Source organism: Danio rerio, chromosome 23 (genome assembly GCF_049306965.1).
Source record: "Danio rerio strain Tuebingen ecotype United States chromosome 23, GRCz12tu, whole genome shotgun sequence".
Taxonomy (NCBI): Eukaryota; Metazoa; Chordata; class Actinopteri; order Cypriniformes; family Danionidae; genus Danio; species Danio rerio.
The window spans coordinates 31,071,305-31,090,805 of NC_133198.1; the positions used below are offsets into that span (position 1 = coordinate 31,071,305).

The 19,501-nt window shown below is 35.4% G+C and overlaps 1 long non-coding RNA gene across 1 annotated transcript; it reads left to right on the forward strand.

Moving 5' to 3' along the window:
* The first annotated feature begins 3,105 nt into the window (after window positions 1-3,105).
* LOC141380505 (uncharacterized) lies at window positions 3,106-9,554 on the forward strand. Its single transcript, XR_012398571.1, has 3 exons — window positions 3,106-4,522; window positions 5,555-8,860; window positions 8,946-9,554. It is a non-coding gene; the product is annotated as an uncharacterized lncRNA (long non-coding RNA).
* Window positions 9,555-19,501: the final 9,947 nt, after the last annotated feature.

Genomic DNA, 19,501 nt, shown 5'->3' on the forward strand with positions numbered 1-19,501 from the left:
AAAAAAATCTATCCGAGTTATTCCCATCAGTCTCTGCTTTACCTTTTGTGCAATTGCAGACATGTGATCTAAAGCTGAAAACTAACTGGGCGGCACATTTTATTGACACACTGCTTGAACAAGAAAAATCACTTAATCTTGCAGCGCATGGTGTGAATAGCTCCATAGGGATCTATTGTTTTGATTTAAGAGCGTCATCATGTTGTATATTTACAGAATTTAATTGCGTTCAGTGTGAAAAGATCTTTAGATGGCAAATTAAATTGAACACGCACAACAACGAGGCTGTCAGGGATTGACTTTTGTTCTTTACAGTGGCACAAACTACATGCAGGTCCAGTGAAGATCACATAATTTTCACAGTTCAGGAATTCTCACCACAGACCAATGGTAGTTCTATGGTATGTTTAGAAAAGATTGCTTTTTTCGATCTCCCATTATGAACTCCAAAAAGATTTGATGATGTTCGATATGGCATGGTTTTTCAGATGGTCTAGGGCTAGGCTCCTTGTTTGATCACTGTCATGGCTTTTAGATAACTAACAGGAATTGTTTTATAAACCCGTGTCTGTCTAAGAGGGAAGTAAATGAGATTTGACACCTGATGGGATAGTCACTGACAAGTCAAATTATGGGTTGCATACTTGCACTGGAACAACAGGCTGTTGGAGATGGTGTGTTGCAAACCTGGTCAAAAACATAGCAAGAAATGTATTAATTGGAGCCTCAAAGAGTGATGAGAACCAATAAACACTGCTGAGGAAAAATGAAGTGTGATGATTAGATTTGCTATAGAAAAAGTATGTTATGCCAGGGCACAAATGGTTTTTAAAGATGCATGTACCTGTTAAAAAGTTATCTATGTTTTAATATTATCCTGTAGTTGTAATGTTGTATAGAGAACTATATCAGAGCCCGGTCCACTGCAAAAGGTCAGTTAAATATTTAAATGTTTAATTGTTTATAACATTATAATCATTTAGCAAACGCTTTTGGCCAAAGTGACTCACCAGGTACCAAGTTAGCATTTAAACATACTTAGCGTAATTAATGTATGTTTAGGGAAGTTGATGAAATATATTTAACATAATTGTTTGAATATTTGCATTGAACAAATTGGATAATAGTGTGATTTTTGTGTTTTGCTTTCCAAAATCTTGTCGGAAAATGATGAGTAGATACTTTTGTGAGATAGTGTTTGACAAATTATGTTAGTACAATTGCAATTACTATATGTATTTTTGGGAATAAAAATTACATAATAAAACATAGCATTTTTTTGTGGTTGTTTGTTTTTACAACGGATTACATTAATAATTCGGTCCGTTCTAGAGCACTTATAGTTAATCTTGAAAAATCAAGCTTTTCTATGATGCCCTATGTACAAAATCTGGGTGTTATTCTTTACGATGGCTTGAGCTTTGACAATCAGATAAATGCAGTGGTTAAATCCTGCTTCTTTCAGCTTCGACTCTTAAAAACAGTTTAATCTATTCTATCTAGAAAACATTTTGAAAATAATGCTTTTATTACCACTAGGTTATTGTAATTCATAATACTTTGGGATTAATCAGTAAACCATATCCCGCTTGCAATTAGTTCAAAATGCTGCTGCAAGGCTTTTAAGGTACTAAGAAACATGACCACATTACACCAGTTTTACCCATTTTTGCACTGGTCACTTTTTAAATTGTTCTCCTGGTTTTTAAATCTGTAAATGGCCTGGCACCTTCTTATCTGTCAGACATGTTGATTGAGTATCAGGCTGGTCGGTCTCTTTGGTCATCAACCAGAGAATGTTATGCATCCCTAAGTTCAGGCTGAAATGCAGAGGTGACCTTGCCTTCGCTGTAGCTGGCCCTAGGTTGTGGAATGCTCTGGCCCTCTGTAGATCTGTTTTATTTCTGTCTGTTTTTAAATCTAGGTCAAAACCTTACCTCTTTAATTTGGCATTTTATCAGTGAAAATTGTTCCTTTTAGCTAAAATTTTATATTTTTCTTTGTTGTGATGTGTATTGTGCAGCACCTTGGTCAACCTCTGGTTGTGTTTAATAGTGCTATATAAATAAAATTGACATTGACAATTAAAAAAAAGTACATTTTAATTATTGGTATTGACTTTAGGTATTCAAAAGTCAAAGTTTGCACATAATATATTAATAAAGTTAGATTAAGTTAATTATTTTAACGTTCACTATAGACAAACGTGGCAATAATATTTCATTTTAAGTTCAAACAACTGATCAAACATCATGAAATTGGCACACAGTAAAATTTAGTCAGTTTATTTTATTTAGTAATTTTTTTAAATTTAGTTTATTTAGTATTATTTAGTAAATTTGGTGCACCTCTAAATTGAGTTAATGTTACTTGAGTTAATGAGACAATGAAAGGATTAATTAGCTGATGATAGAGGACTGATGATGAACACCGGCTGTTATTAAGCAGAAACAAGGAAGAGAAACAGAAAACTACTACTGTCTTTAGTTACAACCTGAAATCAGCTGAAATATAATAAATTGAATCTCTCAAAATTCCAGCAAAGGATCAACTCAGCTAATAAGCAACTCCACAAACAGCAGCTTTACTTATTACTAATCTGTTAGCCTTATTATAAAGAGGGACCAAACACTCCCTAAACTCTGTAAATTTAACTCAGAGGATTTTGATGTGCAACAATTGCTGTTGTTTTTTTTTTTTTTTTTACAATTATTATTTTTATAGTTAACAAATGTGTGTTAAAATGATCATAATGTTCAAGATGAATTACCATAGCCATATTTAATTTTTAAGGAAAAATGGTATAATTAATATTATAATTATTATTGTTATTTTTGACAATTTTGTAAAACATTTTACTTAAACTTTATAGATTAAGAAAACTGTCCATCAAGGGATTATTATCATATTTATGACTTCTTGAAATGAGAGAGAGCGAGAGAGAGAGAAAGAAAAAAAACACTTGTTCTACATGACGCAGTGAAGTCTGTCAGAAGCGTCCCCTTACGTCAGCAATGCTGCCCTCATTTGTTCTATTGCCACCCTACAATCAGACTTCCGATTGGACTTGACATGAGAGAGGTGGAGTCAAAAACAGCCTTGCACACCTAAAGATAATGCCGCCTTCACATCTGCCTTAAAACAGTAAGCATGACTCTCATTCAGACGTAAGAACAATGAACACATTACAACCAAAAATAAAAAGTAATAATGCTTTCAAATAAATCTAATCATGTTTTTATTGTGTGTGTGTGAATTGCCTTACGCCTAGTCATAAAATGCAGCTAAATTCAAGAACATTTTATGTAATGTAAGTGTTCTTAACTGCAACCTCAATAAATTAAATTCTTGACCTGCCAATAACAAATAAAGAAGAACAACATGACCTTCACGTCTGTGCAGATCGCGTCTATAATGTATCAAATTATGGAGGCAGGGGGCTGTTGTCCATCGCCTCTGCTGTGTTGGCAGTTACTACGGAAGGCCACAAAACCCCTATTTCTGAGACTTTGTATTGGACTTTCCACATATTTCAGTTCAAAGCCTCGTGTCTATTGAAGCGTCAGAATGGACTCGAGCTCAAGGACAGAATGACAGTCTGTCCTCAACCTTGCTTCCCCTCACAGGTTTTTCATGCACACCGGAGGAAAAGCAGCAAAGAAGCAAGTGTCAAAAAGAGGCAAGAGAGTGTTGAAGAAAGCCGATTAAAAACTAGAGCGTTATTAAAAGCCAGACTGGAGGAGGATCAACAAAGTATTGAGGCTTAAGGGAGCTAAATGTGAAGACAGGTTTCGACGGGGCATCCAAGGGTTGATGGCCAATGGTGGCTGCGGTGTGTAAGGGACGTGTCTGACAGTGGGGTGAGCTCAATGTAGCCGAGAATCCCCCGCTGCTCATGTCACCCAGAGGCGACACGGCAGAGATATAAATAAAACAGACAAGAGGAAGCCCAGTCCTTTCCCCTGCATGTGTGACCTCACACAGGCGTTACGCTAATTTGATTGATTAGCTGGAATAACTTGTGAGACTTAGTCATATCCCCCTTTTGAGCTGCTTGTGCCCACAGGTCTGAGGGACAAACTGCGATCTCACATTGCCAGCTTTCAGAGTTTTATGGTCATCTAAATGTTAATTTAAGTCTGATTGCGGCCTCTCTTATCGAAAGAATTGAACGTTCTGCACTTAAAGGCATTTAGGGTTGTTAGGCAGCGTGGTTTGTCGTTAAGCTGCATTGCCCATCTGTTGCATGCATATCACCTCATCACAGAGTTTTACGGCAGAGAATGGATCCGTCTTTGTGCGTAGCGTTCAACCCTTAAGAATGCTGTTTAGAGATATATATTCAGTCTGTTCAGTCTGTCATAGAATACTATTGTAATGTGAAGCGGGACGCTGAGTGCGGATCCAAACGCAGGTTTATTATGAGAATGGTTAGGCAGGCAACAACCAACACATGGGCAAACAGATGTACTCAGGAAATCTGGAGTTGTTGTCAAATAACAGGCAAGTGGTCAATACAGGGGTCCGTTCTTCGTACCTCGCTTAAATGATCTAAGATGATTTGGCAGATCCTGGATCTATTCATCTTGATAACTGATCTCTCGCTAATTTGGTTCTTCAAACAAGTTCGCGAATCAGATTAGAATGTCTGGATAAACTGATCTGAGATCGCTGCGTGTGTTGTGAAGGACAGATCTATCGATCCTCGAAATCATGATCAGCAATGCAGCGATTGGCTGATGCCACAGCAGCTTAATGACATCATCTGATTAATATTCAATTATCCATGTGAGCAAAATTACATCAAATTAGCAGTAAACGGCTTGTTAAATATGACACGCAATAACCTTCCACATGTGTTGTGAGCTGCAGGCTTTACACTTTCACGTGTCAAGAGTATTCATCATGTGTTTCAGTGCATATCAGTGTATTTAGTTCTACATGTAGAAAAGATTTTCTTTATTATAGTAGCCGTTTTTTAATCGGTGTAAAGAATAACTGGTTGTTTACAAAAGCATTTTGATATTGGTAAAGGCGTCTGCAACTTTCGTGAAGCATCAAATCAATGGCATATTAATTATTAAAACATCTTTACGACTGCATTAATGTATTATTTATTTTTTTATGTTGTACATTTCTATTATCACACACAATTTGTACTAAAGCGATCTAAAAAGTTCATATCAATAAGTTTTCTTTTTGCACCACGAGGTGGCAGTCTTTGCACTTTCATTTCGAGGGTGCAGATTGCATACGTTTTATATTTATATAACTTTATTTATTTTATTAATAACTATAACTTTATATATATATATATATATATATATATATATATATATATATATATATCTATTTTCTTTGCTTGAACCGAGCCGATCTAATCCTGTTTATATGATTTGAACCTGCTCCCGATCAGGTTTAAGCTAGCAGAACTGTTGCTATAACAACAACTCTCGGATCAGCTTTGAAGAACGAAATGATCCTGGATCGTGTCAAATCGTCAATATCCAAATCCAGCTAAGTGAGAAATCCATGTACGAAGAACGGACCCCAGGCAAGCAGCAGACAACATAAACAAGCAAACAAGGCAAGGGTCAAAAACACGGCAAAGCAACGCAAGGAAAAAGCATCATAATGTTCACAATGACACTATAACAAGACTCAGCACAGAAGTGTGTGTGAGTGATCTCCACGATCTCCAGTACTGTAAAACTCAATAAGTTAAGTCAACTCAAACCATCTGAAGAAACCGATTGCAACAAACCATTTGAGTTAAAAAAGACTAATCTATTTGAGTACTGTGAACTTACTCAATTTAAGATGAAGTAAAGAGGTATTTAAACAGAAATGCTCAAACTAAAAATAGTTCAAACTCTTCAAATGAGTAGAATTAACTTTTAGTAAATTTTGAGTTAACTACACTCATTTCATTTGACTAAGTTGGCTTTTGGGTTTTACAGTGTATGAAAATACTACAAATAATATGCAAAGTAATTTTTCCGTCCCAACCAATTGTATTGTCCCAATAGCGTAAGAACAGCACTAAGCAGTTTTGGTAACTTAAGTGCCTTTACTGGAAATCGTTCTTCTCAATATCTTTCCTTTTTGTAAAACTACAACAAAGAGGGGAAAAGTATGTGCATATTCACATTTACTATAACAAGTTCAACCAGCAGTACATTTTTGCTAATGTATGTAGTTTTTATGCAAATCTTATTAAGCATATGGGGAAAATCTATTAAATAGGACCATTTGAATCGAACATTAGCAAAATTGTCATATTTATTACACCACTAGCAGCTTAATGCGTAAGCCACGAAGAAGTGTTTGTACAACAACATACTAGTTGTATAAAACTGATAATCATCAAACGACCCTTGAATATTTACAAAAATATAGCTTTAGTAAAAATAAAGCACTTATGGACATACATTTAATATTTAAATCATCCCCATAAGTAAAACTCGTGTTACTCTCAACCGTACACTGAGAGAAAATGAAAGTAAAACTAGTCTGAATGCAGTGCTTTAAATGTCGACTAGGTGGTGGGTCAAAACCACAAGTGGCAAGACGCGACTGCACAACAATGATAGAGGTTCAAAAATATATGTTTTGGCAGGCTAAATCTCATTATAGCTTTGACGTCTCCCTTTGATGGAGGGAGAAGGGAGGGCGGGCCGTTAATGGCCGGCAGTGTGAGACCCCTGTTTTATAGTGTATGGATGGAAAAATTGGCATCTTAAGTAAAATAAGATCCTTTTTATTTTTACGGCACGTTTTTGGTCATTCATTCTTTAAATTTTAATGTCAACCAAAACAACAATGGTGAGCTATATGTGGTGGTTATGCTGCTTAATGGCCAATCTTGATCGTTTGTATTTACTTCCATGTTCATGAAACCATTATGTGTGCATGTATATGGTGTTCTGAATATTGAATTCATGAAACTGTGAGAATCAGGGATCTACAACAATTTTTTAAAAATGCACAGGAGGAAACATTTAAATTAGCGCATCTTGTAAACATATCTATACTTGTCAGGCTTTTACTTAATAATTCTGAAATGGTTATAATGGTAAGCTAGTGATTACAGAAAAAGATCAATACAGCATCGGACAAAAGCCTGACAAATATTTTGAAATACAACATCTGAACAGTGTCTTTAGGTGTGGTATGCACAGAAATACTTGACCCCCATCTAAAATAATGCACACTGCATTGTTTTTTTTTTCAAATTATTCAAAAGCTCATCTTCAATTATTCCTTGCATAAGCATAATGTTTTGCCATTGATGCATTTGTTTTCAATGCATCTACACATGAAGCAAAAAATAAAAGCCTTTTGTGTCTTCTTTGTTTTTTTCATAGGAAGAATGCAGTCCCAAAATGAATTAACAATACGAAATCAGAGATGTCATTCACATTAATTTTGTGCAGATCTGAGATGATGGTGCCCTTTAAATTCTGTATTTTTTCAGTGATCTGTAATTAAGGTATTTAGGTGCTGATTAGAGCAGCAGGGACAAGCTCAGTCACAGTGATTGTCACAGTAAACAGATCCTGTGTATTGAGCAAGGCTCCTCACAGGCATCACCTGGGTGCACTACTCTATAAATATAAAACACATGGATTTTGGAGAGGGAACAATGTTCTGATGTGTAATAGATTCAACTAAAGTTTTTGATGTGCACGGAGAGTTAAGAAAGTTACTTTTAGGTTGTTTTCTACAACCAGCAGACTTGAGTTTCCTGAAAGTGCAGTGAAATATTCTATTATGTGATTTAAAAAGCACAAATAAGGTTAAATCTTTTGTCTGAAGTCTTCTTGAAGTAAGTTGATGTGGTACTGAACAGTGTTGTAGTCCTTGCTATACGCACGTATACTCAGTATGTCTACTTTTTTCCATGAGCTGTTTGGGTATTATGACTTCTGAGGATCAATAATTGAATATACCTTCTGTATACTCGCTTGTTTTGGTGATTTGACTTCCTTAATTTATGTGTATTCGCGTCTCCTTTAACTGAATACCAAATATTTTTTAACTCGCATCTTAATTTTTTTGCAATTGGTCCATTTATGTTTAATTTGTGCCATTTCCCACCCCTGACAACCACAGCAGCTGTGAGAACAGTTTGTGAGTTTTTCGAAAATCACAACAAATCAACTGAATGATGTCTCACTGAAACGCTCAGGTAAAATTATAAAACAGCATGAATGGACGTCACTTTAGCCCTCCAATATTTTCATTCAGCCCCCCCTAAAACTTTTGTGGTTATCTCATGAACTGTATAGTAGTAATGATCGCCTAAGTCCCCTTTAAATTTGATATAAAAACGAAGGCAGAATTCTGCTACTCCGTTTTCAACTTGGTTTTTATTTAGTCAGCAAAGCACAGCAGTGCAGACCGTGAGCACAAGGTGTGTTTATCAAAAGATTGTTAGAATATCTGCATATTTGCAGTTCTTTGCTATAGAAACACTTTTTTCTTTGGCGCTCTCCTCATTAGCACAGCTGTTTTTTTCCAGCGAAAATGTAACTCTTAACAGACATGTTGCTGTTTATTTCACAATTAACCATGAAAATAAAACACAGTGCATGTGGCATTAACTATATCATACATTCATGCAAAGAATTAAACACAGTGACAGAACCACTCGTTTTAATGTACGAATGTACTAGTTTTAACTGCATTCAAGTGACATCAGTGGCAAACATCAAATGTTGTATCATATTTAAAATTATTTCCTATTATGACTTATTACGATTTTAATATGTTTATATTTATGCCATTATGATTTTAAAAAGTGGCAGTTTTATTTAATACATGGAAAAAATGTACTTGAGTGTTGGCTAGATTTCGGGTTTTTGAAGAAGTGTGCTTTGCTTTTGTTTTCTAGAAAAAAAAAATCTATTTATATATAAATATATATATATCATATAAGTCAGAATTATTGTCCCCCCTGAATTATTAGCCCCCCTATTTATTTTTTTCCCATTTTCTGTGCCACAAAGAGCAGATTTTTCCATCACATTTGTAAACATAATAACTTTAATAACTTATTTCTAATAAGTTATTTATTTTATCTTTGCTATGACAGTAAATAATATTTTACTAGATATTTTTCAAGACACTTCTGTACAGCTTAAAGTGACATTTAAAGGCTTAACTAGGTTAGTTAGGTTAACTGTGCAGGTTATGGTAATTAGGCAATTTATTGTATAACGATGGTTTGTTCTGTAGACTTTTGAGGGAAAAAAATAGCCTAAAGGGGCCAATAATTTTGTACTTAAAATGGTGTTTAAAAACTTTAAAACTGCTTTTATTCTAGGCAAAATAAAACAAATAAGACTCTCCCCAGAAGAAAAAAAATATTATCAGACATACTGTGAGAATTTCCTTGCTCTGTTAAACTTAATTTGGGAAATATTTAAAAAAGAAAAAATAATTGAAAGGGTGGCTAATAATTCTCACTTTAACTGTATATACTCAGACAATTTTTGGGTCTGCTGCGGTCACTGTTAGCTAAGCATAAATCATTGAATTGGGATTAAAATCCCTTTTTATAGGGATAGTTCACAAAAAAAAAATGAAAATTGTCATCATTTACTCAACCTTTACTTGTTCCAAATCGGTTTGTCTTTTTAAATTCTGTTTATTCTGTTGAACAAAAAAGAAGATATTTCAAAGAAAGCTGGACCTGTAACCATTCACTTCTATAGTATTTGTTTTTCTTCTGCAGAAGTCAATAGGTACAGATAACTGATGTTTAGTGTGTGTGTGTGTGTGTGTGTGTGTGTGTGTGTGTGTGTGTGTGTGTGTGTGTGTGTGTGTGTGTGTGTGTGTGTGTGTGTGTGTGTGTGTGTGTGTATATATATATATATATAGAGCTAGCTGATAAATCAAAGAAACAGATTTTTGTCGTTCTTTGCCTACTTTTAAAATTTGGATTGGGTGGGTAATAGTACACCACTTTTTTATTAGTACTACACCATTGGTACTGAAATACTTTAATTTAAACTATAGAGTTTTTTTTGTAATATTACATATTTTGTTTGTATTGTATGGAAGCGGGTAGCTCAGACATTTTGCTTAACTTTTTCTTTTAGTGTTTATCAGGAAGGGAGAAAATCAAATGGGTAAGGGTGAGTAAAAGAATTTAAATTATCCTGTGATTAATCATTCTTTTATTATTTTCTGAAAGCTTTTTTGATGCTGGCATGTTGATTACTTCAGGAAATAATTTTGACTTGTCCTTCAGGAATACATTTTAATTAGATGAGGCTAACGCTTTGGGGAATTTAAATGTTGAAACTTGAAGCTTGTACTTTTTTAAGTATTAATTTTTAATTAATTATTCTAATCTCATTCTAATTTGTATAAACATTTTAAAGTGTGTGCTTTTTAATGTGTACCACTTGACCCTATTTACCTCCAATTTGCTCTATTTTATGTTAATAAATACATTTGTGGATTTACCTTTGTTGATAGAGCTAATGGTGCAGAAATTGTGGCAGAGGACGAAAAGAGAAAAGATCATAGAAAAGCTTTTTATAATATCTTTATTCTTTATTTATTCATTTTTCGTCAGATTGGTCTACTATTAGTATTGGGAAAACACGCTCTTACATTACAGTCTTATACACACAAACATATATAAATTATGGCCAGTTATTTTATTCAATTCACCTACGTAAATTGCATGTCTTTGGACTGTGGGGGAAACCGGAGCACCCGGAGGAAACCCACACAAACACGAGGAGAACATGCAAACTTCTCACAGAAAGTTTTTTCGATTGTAAAGTATATCTCAGAATTTTTTAATGTGTATAGACCAATCTAGATGGCAATTTTTATTTAACCTTTAATTGAATAGTTTTTTTTTTTAAACTAGAATCAGTGACCTTCTTGATTTGAGGCTAACCACTAAGCCACCGTGCTGCCCGTCTCTAATTTTTTTTTACAGTCTATGATCTCTACACTTTTCATAGTCGTGTTGACAAAGTTTGTGCTTAACATAACCTATTGGTTACTTTTCTACATTTTCAGTCTTTGCAGGCTGTATTCTGTACAGAAATAATAATTCCTTTGCCGGATTTCGTAATACCTCCAAATTGAGGGCATTGGAGCAATGAAGAGTGAAAGAGAGGGAGATATTAACCATCATTATAAACGCTTTAATGCACTTTTATGTCATCATTCCTTGACCAAGAGCTGTTGTTGCACAGTGGTTGGCATTAATAAACATACATTTATTAATAAATAAACTTTTAATGCAATTTTAAAAAGCACAGTTCATTCATGTTGTCCCAACACAAATCGATTAAGTTAATGTAAAAATTTTAGTGGATTGAACACAAAAAAGTCTCCAAAATTGTGTTGTTTCAACTCATTTTAAATAAGTAGTTTGAACAAGCAGCAAACATTTTTTTGAGTCGACCAATTTAGATGGAAATGTTATTTAATCTTTATTATAGGAATGAAAATAATACAGCTTGCCTTGAAAATTTAAAGATCACATTGCAGTCCTAAAATTCTAATTGATTTTACCCACTTTTCTGCAAGAAGTTTTTTTAAACACACACAAATCAATTAAAATATAATACTATTTAGCATTATCACTTATTTTTTAAGTGTTTTAATAAGTACAGGCCAGTGCATTAGGTATGTTTAATTTCTGCATAAACATATGGAACATTAAGATATTTTGCCATTTCACAAACATTTTTGAAATGTTAAAGTAGATGCTTTGCTTGCTTTCTTTTCTTTTTTTGTACTTGTTGACACCAAAATGAGATGCCTCATCTCCACCTATCTGTACATACTTAAAACAAAGAGATTTTCATTAATTCATTCACTCATTCATTTTCCTAGATTTTTTTACTATTTAAAACGGTTTCTTTGGATATCTTTTCTGCTGGAGATACCTTTGTCCTAAAACTAAAAAAAAATAATAAAAAATGTAAATAAAAAAACCTTACACATACAGTACCTTAGGAACAGTATAGCAGACAATTTTGGCAGTTTTAAAACTTTGACTTTTCCAAACTGCAGCATACCTTGAAAACGGTTATCATCCCATGCCTACTTGTGACCGTAGTAGTTATTTTGAAGTTGATATTTTTGAGCATTGAAGAATACTTTTTTTTTTTTTTCCAAAAGTATTTTTATTGAACATATTAGATATGAAACATACATTACAAAATAGCTTTTTAAATTTTTTTTTTACACAACAAACAAAACCTGCCGCACATACATTTAGGTTCTAGAAAAAAAATAAATAAATAATATTAAGAAAAAATACAAATAAATAGTTATAATAAGTAAAACATATGTTACTCTCATTAATAAGGGGAGAAAAAAGAAAATACAAAAAATTGAAGAGAAAAGAGAAAAAAAAAAAAAACAAACAAACAAACAAACAAACAAGGAAAGGTTCTACTCTTCTGAAATGACTGAGGGGTCCATCTTTTTTACGTGATCTAAAACAGGTTGCCAGGTGAGAAAAAACATATCAGTACAGCCTCCTAAAGTGTATCGTATTTTTTCTAAGGTCAGGTGGTGTAGAAGTTCCATAAGCCATTGCTTAAAGGTTGGAGGAAGTTTTTCCTTCCATTTCAGCAATATTAATCTTCTAGCTAAAAGCGTAGCAAAGGCAATCACATTTATCTTGCTTTTGTTAAAACATAAGGACTGTGGTGTGATTCCAAAAATTGAAATTATGGCCTCAGGTTCTACATAGGTATTTAATGCGTCCGAGAGGAATTTGAATATTAGCTGCCAGAATTTCTTTAATTTTGAACAAGCCCAAAACATATGAGATAAAGTAGCTGGCTCAATGCTACACCGGTCACAGTTAGGGTCTATATTTGGTTTAAATTTGGCTAGTTTCACTTTGGACCAATGTAATCTATGTACTACTTTAAATTGTATAACTCTATGTTTTAAACAAATTGAAGATGAGTGGATATTGTCTAAAACGGATTGCCACATATCTTCTGATAGTTCTATCTCTAGCTCCACCTCCCATTTTCTTTTTAATTTTACTAGGGGTTCCAGATTGTGGGAATTAATTATAGAATATATTTTGCCAATAAGTCCTTTTGAATATGGGCTTAGCTCCATAATAGAGTCAAGCAGGGAGGGGGGAGGCAGTGAGGGATAGTGACTCATTGAGGAGGACACAAAACTTCGCAGCTGGAGGTATCTAAAGAAGTGGGAATTTGGAATTTGAAACTTAACTTTTACTTGTTGAAATGAAGCAAATTGCCCATCAATAAACATATCTTTTAATATCTTAAGACCTTTCATAGACCAGATGTCAAAAGTTTTGTCTATAGTAGAGGGGGTGAACATATGATTTCTTGCTATGGGGGCATAGGCTGATAGTCCTTTAAGTGCAAAACTTCTTCTAAATTGTGCCCATATTTTGAGTGAGTGTTTGACAACTGGGTTTAAAGAGTATTTAGATAAAGGTTCAGGTGTCGGAAAATTTGAGCATAGCAGAGCATGGAGAGAGGTTGAAAAATTTGATGTGTTTTCTAAAGATAACCAATTAGGGCCACTGTCATATGATGGATTTGACCAGTGTAGCATTGCTCGAATATTAGCTGCCCAGTAATACTGCTGAATGTTGGGTAATGACAATCCTCCATGGTCTCGGTGTCGTTGTAAAATATTTTTACGGATACGTGCATTTTTTCCATTCCATATAAAAGATGATATTAATTTATCTAAAAGTAAGAAAAATGATTTTGTTAAGAATACGGGTATGCACTGAAAAAGATATAAACATCTGGGTAATATATTCATTTTTATAGTGTTTATTCTACCTCCCAGTGACAATGGTAACGGATTCCAACGTTCAAGGTCTTTTTTTATGGAATCTATCAGTGGAGGGAAATTAACTTTGTACAAATGTTTGTATTTATTAGTGATCCATATACCTAAATATTTGAATTTGTCTTTAGTTATTTTAAATGGTAGTGAGGTAAAAATAATCTTTCTACCAGCATTATTAATGGGCATAAGCTCACTTTTTTGCATATTTATTTTATAACCTGATATTTTCCCAAAGGCAGTCAGTAATGTCATAATTTGTGGTAGAGTTGTTAGTGGTTCAGATATATATAGGAGGGTGTCATCTGCATAGAGAGAAATTTTATGTTCAAAGTTGTCCCTCTGTATACCCTTGATATTGATATCATTTCGTATCGCAATGGACAGAGGTTCAATTACCAATGCAAATAATAAGGGGGACAGAGGGCAGCCTTGTCTGGTTCCCCTTTCTAACGAAAAGAAAGGAGAAATGTGACAATTTGTACGTATTGCTGCCATAGGTGATGAGTATAAGATTTTAATCCATGAAATGAACTTTGTGCCAAATCCAAATTTTTTAAGAGTGTAAAAGAGGTAGTCCCACTCCACCCGATCAAAAGCCTTCTCAGCATCAAGTGAGAGAAGGACTTCCGGGACATCAGATGGAGTGGGATGGTGGAGGATATTTAGAAGTCTGCGTATATTATAGAATGAATATCGGTTTTTAATAAAGCCTGTCTGGTCACCAGAAACTATTGTAGGTAGCACTATTTCCAGCCGATGCGCTAATATTTTGGCGAATATCTTACTGTCAACATTCAGCAATGAAATTGGTCGATAAGAGCTGCATTCTGATGGATTTTTATCTTTTTTATAGATTAGAGAAATAATTGCTTGATTCATAGTCTCTGGCAAGGAGCCCGTGACTGAGGATTCTTCATATAGGGAAAGTAGAATAGGGGCAAGATCGCCAGAGAACTTTTTAAAGAATTCACTTGGAAAACCGTCTGGGCCTGGTGATTTTCCGTTTTGCATAGATGACACTGCTCTAATAAATTCGTCTTTTGAAAATGGATTCTCCATGTCTAGAGCGAACTCTTGATCAATAGTGGGTAGACTAATTTTCTTAAAAAAAGAATCAAATAATGACTCATCTTTACAAGACTCCGAAGTATATAATTGTGAATAGTATTCTCTAAACCGATGGTTGATCTCTAAGGGATTCGTCAATTTAGTGCCAGTGTTATCATTAACTGACATAATGGAATGTGCTGCATTTTGTTGTCGAAGTTGGTGAGCTAAGATCTTCCCTATCTTTTCACCATGTTCATACATCTTATGCCTGGACTTAATTAAAAGATTTTCTGTTTGTTTTGTACATAATAAATTAAATTCAGACTGAAGAGCTAAACGCTGTCTAAACATGTCAGGTGTAGATGAGTGTGCCAAAATTTCATCAAGTTTTAAAATATCATTTTCAATTTTTTTAAGCCGCTCATGTTGTTTTTTCTTTAATCTGGCACTATATGATATAATTTGGCCTCGAAGATAGGCTTTAAGAGATTCCCAAATAAGACTAGAAGATATTCCTGGAGTCTGATTGTGCACTAAATATTCTCTAATTTCTGATGATATAAATTTAACAAACTCCACATCAGAGAGAAGTAGTGTATTAAATCGCCATGGCCGATAGTTGTTTGATGTAATTGGCATATCTAGAGTGATTAATAATGGCGCATGATCTGATATCACTATTGCATTATATTTGCATTCACTAACTAGAGGAAGTAGTTCACTGTCCAGAAAAAAATAATCTATACGTGAATATGTCTTATGAACTGGTGAATAAAATGAATAACCTCTACACCCAGGATTTTGGAATCTCCAAACATCAATCATTCCATAGGTTTTAAGAAGTTGGTTAATCACTTGAGTTGTACGACTTGGTATCATTGGTTTGAGAGAGCTGCGATCCAGTGAGGGTGATAGTACGCAATTAATATCTCCTCCTAATATAAGATGATGAGTATCTATATTAGGTATTCGTGAGAAGAGACCCGTAAAGAATGCACTGTCATCCCAATTGGGTGCATATACATTTACCATAACTACCGGAGTATTATTTAGTCTACCCACTACCATTATATAACGGCCTGCTGGATCAGCTTCGATTTTTGATGCCTCAAATGAAACCGTTTTACTAATGAGAATTGCTGTTCCTCTAGATTTGGAGTGAAAAGTCGAGTGAAAGAGTTGTCCCACCCATCCTCCTCTTAGTCTAAAGTGATCAAAAGTTTTCAGGTGGGTTTCTTGTAGGAAAGCGATATCTGTATTTAACTGTTTTAAGTGTGAGAGAACCTTTCCACGTTTCACTGGATGATTCAAAGATTTAACATTCCAACTTATAAGATTCACCTGGCAAACGCCTGATGCGTTAACATTGTGTGGTTTAACCATACGTCTTTAAAAATGTAAGCTTACATACAAACGCTTCGTTTAAATATAACAGAAAAGACCCTTCCAATAAGATTGTAGAAAACAAAACAAGAAGTATAAAATGAAGTGCGACATTTACCCATTCCCAAACACCAAATAGAACATTGTGCAACTTTAACCCCTCGCAACAATATCCACACATAAAGTGCTTACTTGGGGAGTTTTAACCTCACAAGTTGCTCTGCACATTATTAAAGAAAGAAAACAAAAATGAAATTAAAAAATAATAAATTAAATTGGCGCATATTATTAACAATCACCTATTAAAACAAGGGTGACAGTTACATAACAGCATAGTAATGATAATAATAAACTCAGTAATTGTACTGTCCCAATTATATTTCCTGCTTTTAAGTTTAACTGAAAATAGTAAGTGATTTTGTATCAGTAATATTGTTTTTCACTCCTCATCCATGAAATAGGAATTCAGTCAGTCTCTGCATAGATGTAATGTTCATATACTCACTCAAACATGGTCATTTAGATGGGAGTGTGAGTGTATGAAAAAAAACAAAGTCACTGAAGTGGCTTGGTACTACTCAATCAGAGACGGTCGAGCCGTCTTAAAGAATATTATTTTTCACATAAGTCAGGGCTTCCGCTGCATCTTGGAACTGCTTTTCCGTCCCGTTGTGTGTGATTCGGAGCCTGGCCGGGTGAAGAATGCCATAACGAACACCATCTTTTCCTCGTAGTAGTTTTCGGACTTCGTTAAAAGCCGATCTTGCACGGGCCACGCTCGGCGGGTAGTCGGGGAAGATGAATATAGTTGCGCCGTTATGATGAAGGGGTCCGGTTTCACGAACCCGGCGTAGAATTTCCACACAGTCCTGGTAGTAATGCAATTTTGCAACAATGGCCCTGGGTTTACCATCTGCACGTTTTGCCTGGAGAGTGCGATGAGATCTATCGATCAGTATATCTTTATCCATTTTGAGGGTGTCTTTGAGCAGCTTCGACACTGAGGCTGGAGTACATGCGCCAGGATCTTCGGCTACATTCAGTATTCTAATGTTTGACCTCCTCATTCGCCCTTCCATGTCCAAGCATTTCTCTTGTAGGGTTACTACATTTTTCTCCAGTTTGCGCACGGTGTTTTGCAGTTCTGTAACATCGTCTGAGCAGCTGGATAAGCCTCGTTCCATGTCTGACACTGTCGTTTTAATTGCCTCAAGATCTGAGCGAACAGCCGAAGCGTTGCTTGCTATCTCGGATTTAACTGCTTGTAATTCAGCTTTGACCATTTCAAATTCGTTTGACAGTGCAGTTTTCAGTTCTTTTTGAAAGAGCGAGGTTATTTCCGTTTTGATCGATGAGATCAGCTCAGCTTTAATCTCCAAAATGTCAGTGTGTTCGGCTGGCTCGGACATCATGCTAGGTGTATTAGCATCCTCTTGATTAGCAGCGGTTTTCCCCGTGTACTTATATTTACGTAGTTTGCCCGCCATTTGGATTTATAGAGAACCCAGCTGCTTTATGTGAAGTAGTAAAGTCTTAGATAGATGTAGCATCTCATATTTTCGATTAAAGCGCCTTAAATTTATAAGTTATATTACGTTTTTTGCAGAGCTCACCCGACTTTTACCTTACTCCATCGCCTGCTCAGTAGCGCCCCCAGAATACTTTAATGATTTGTCTCCTATCAAAGTCCCCTGCATATGCATCATGCCAATTGAAACATACTTGTGATCCACATCAGGCGCATTAGTTTGTTCATTGTGTCTTTGTGATGTTATACGATAGCCTGGTCCAAGGACTCCTTCGAAATTGCATCTGCCCCCTAGACCTACGTCTTATTAAACAGTTCTGTCATCTTAACTGAAAATTACATTCAAAAATAAATGTACTGCCCACATTACCCATTAGATGTAGAAATGTCTCAATGTTATAATGAGGTCAGCATCTTTTAATACCACTTCCATCAATTCAGACTTATTATCTATACTAGGTTACTGATGACTTTCATCGGGTGATCAGTTTTCACATGTCGGGTTTCTGCCATATTTGAAAAGGATGTTTCATGCTGGAACGCCTATGTCGGTACATACTTCCTACCCCTTCAGACAGGAAATGGTGTTGTGGCTCAATCAAAGTGCAAAGGGCTCTTAAGATGCAAAATAACCCAGTGCCTTATTCCAGTCATATTACACCATCCATGACTGACCCATCCTTTCTCAACCGGCTCCTTCAAGAGGGCCTCAACGCTTTCAACTCCTCTACACCTCTTTTATTTCCTTCAGCACTCATCTAAAATGTTTAAAGGAAATTGCAATACGACAGGGATCAGTATAGGCCAAGCAATAACTGCAAGTCAGATTGGAAGGGATTAAACTTATCTGACTGCCATTATGCATTGGCTGATTGCAGGAGGGAGATCAATCTTTACCAGATTTGTTCTCGTCCCTTTTTCTGCGTGCTCAATCTGTTCCAGCTCTGATGTTGCACATTGTTTGACACCTACGGGCCGCATTCCTTTCGGCGGCCAATCGGTTGCAGCCGGCAACGTCCATTAAATATTAAGATGCTTCTCAATTGTGCAATTATTCAAGAGCGATCGCTTCCAGATCGTACCATTTTGTGATGATCAACATTGTTCCAGGCTCACATTAGCTTTGAGTTGAATGCGTCTCCGAGACTGAACGATGAATGCACCAATAAACAACGTGGTCAGACTTGTGAATAACCAGTAGGCCCCGCGGCACTCCGGAAGGTGATTTATTGCTAAGGCAACACACGCCTTCTCTAGGGGTAAAGGCCATGGGTGTAAAAGTAATTTCCAAAGCAATAATACAGCTCTCACCTGCTCATTACTTTTGACATTTTTCTCTTTTGTTTCCTTTTTGGAAGAGGACAAAAGAATTGAGTGCCTATTAAAGACATTATTCATGCAGCTCTATGGACTCCAGATCCATTACGTACACACAGGTATGATTATTGCTTGGAAAACGTTGCCTAATGGTTTCTGACAGAACACAGTGGAGAACTTCTCCTCGCGCTCTGCCCTTCAAATCTCTCATTAAGCTTTTGCAATGAAGCGCGGGTCATATTGCTCATACAGATTTCAAGTAAGCTATGGTCCACCGAGGGAGCTGTCATAATAAAATTTTTCCATGAATACGCCATTAAGAAATCTGTCTCTCTTCTGTTGAGCTTGCTGCATGGTTTGAAGCTTTATGTTCTCTGTATATAG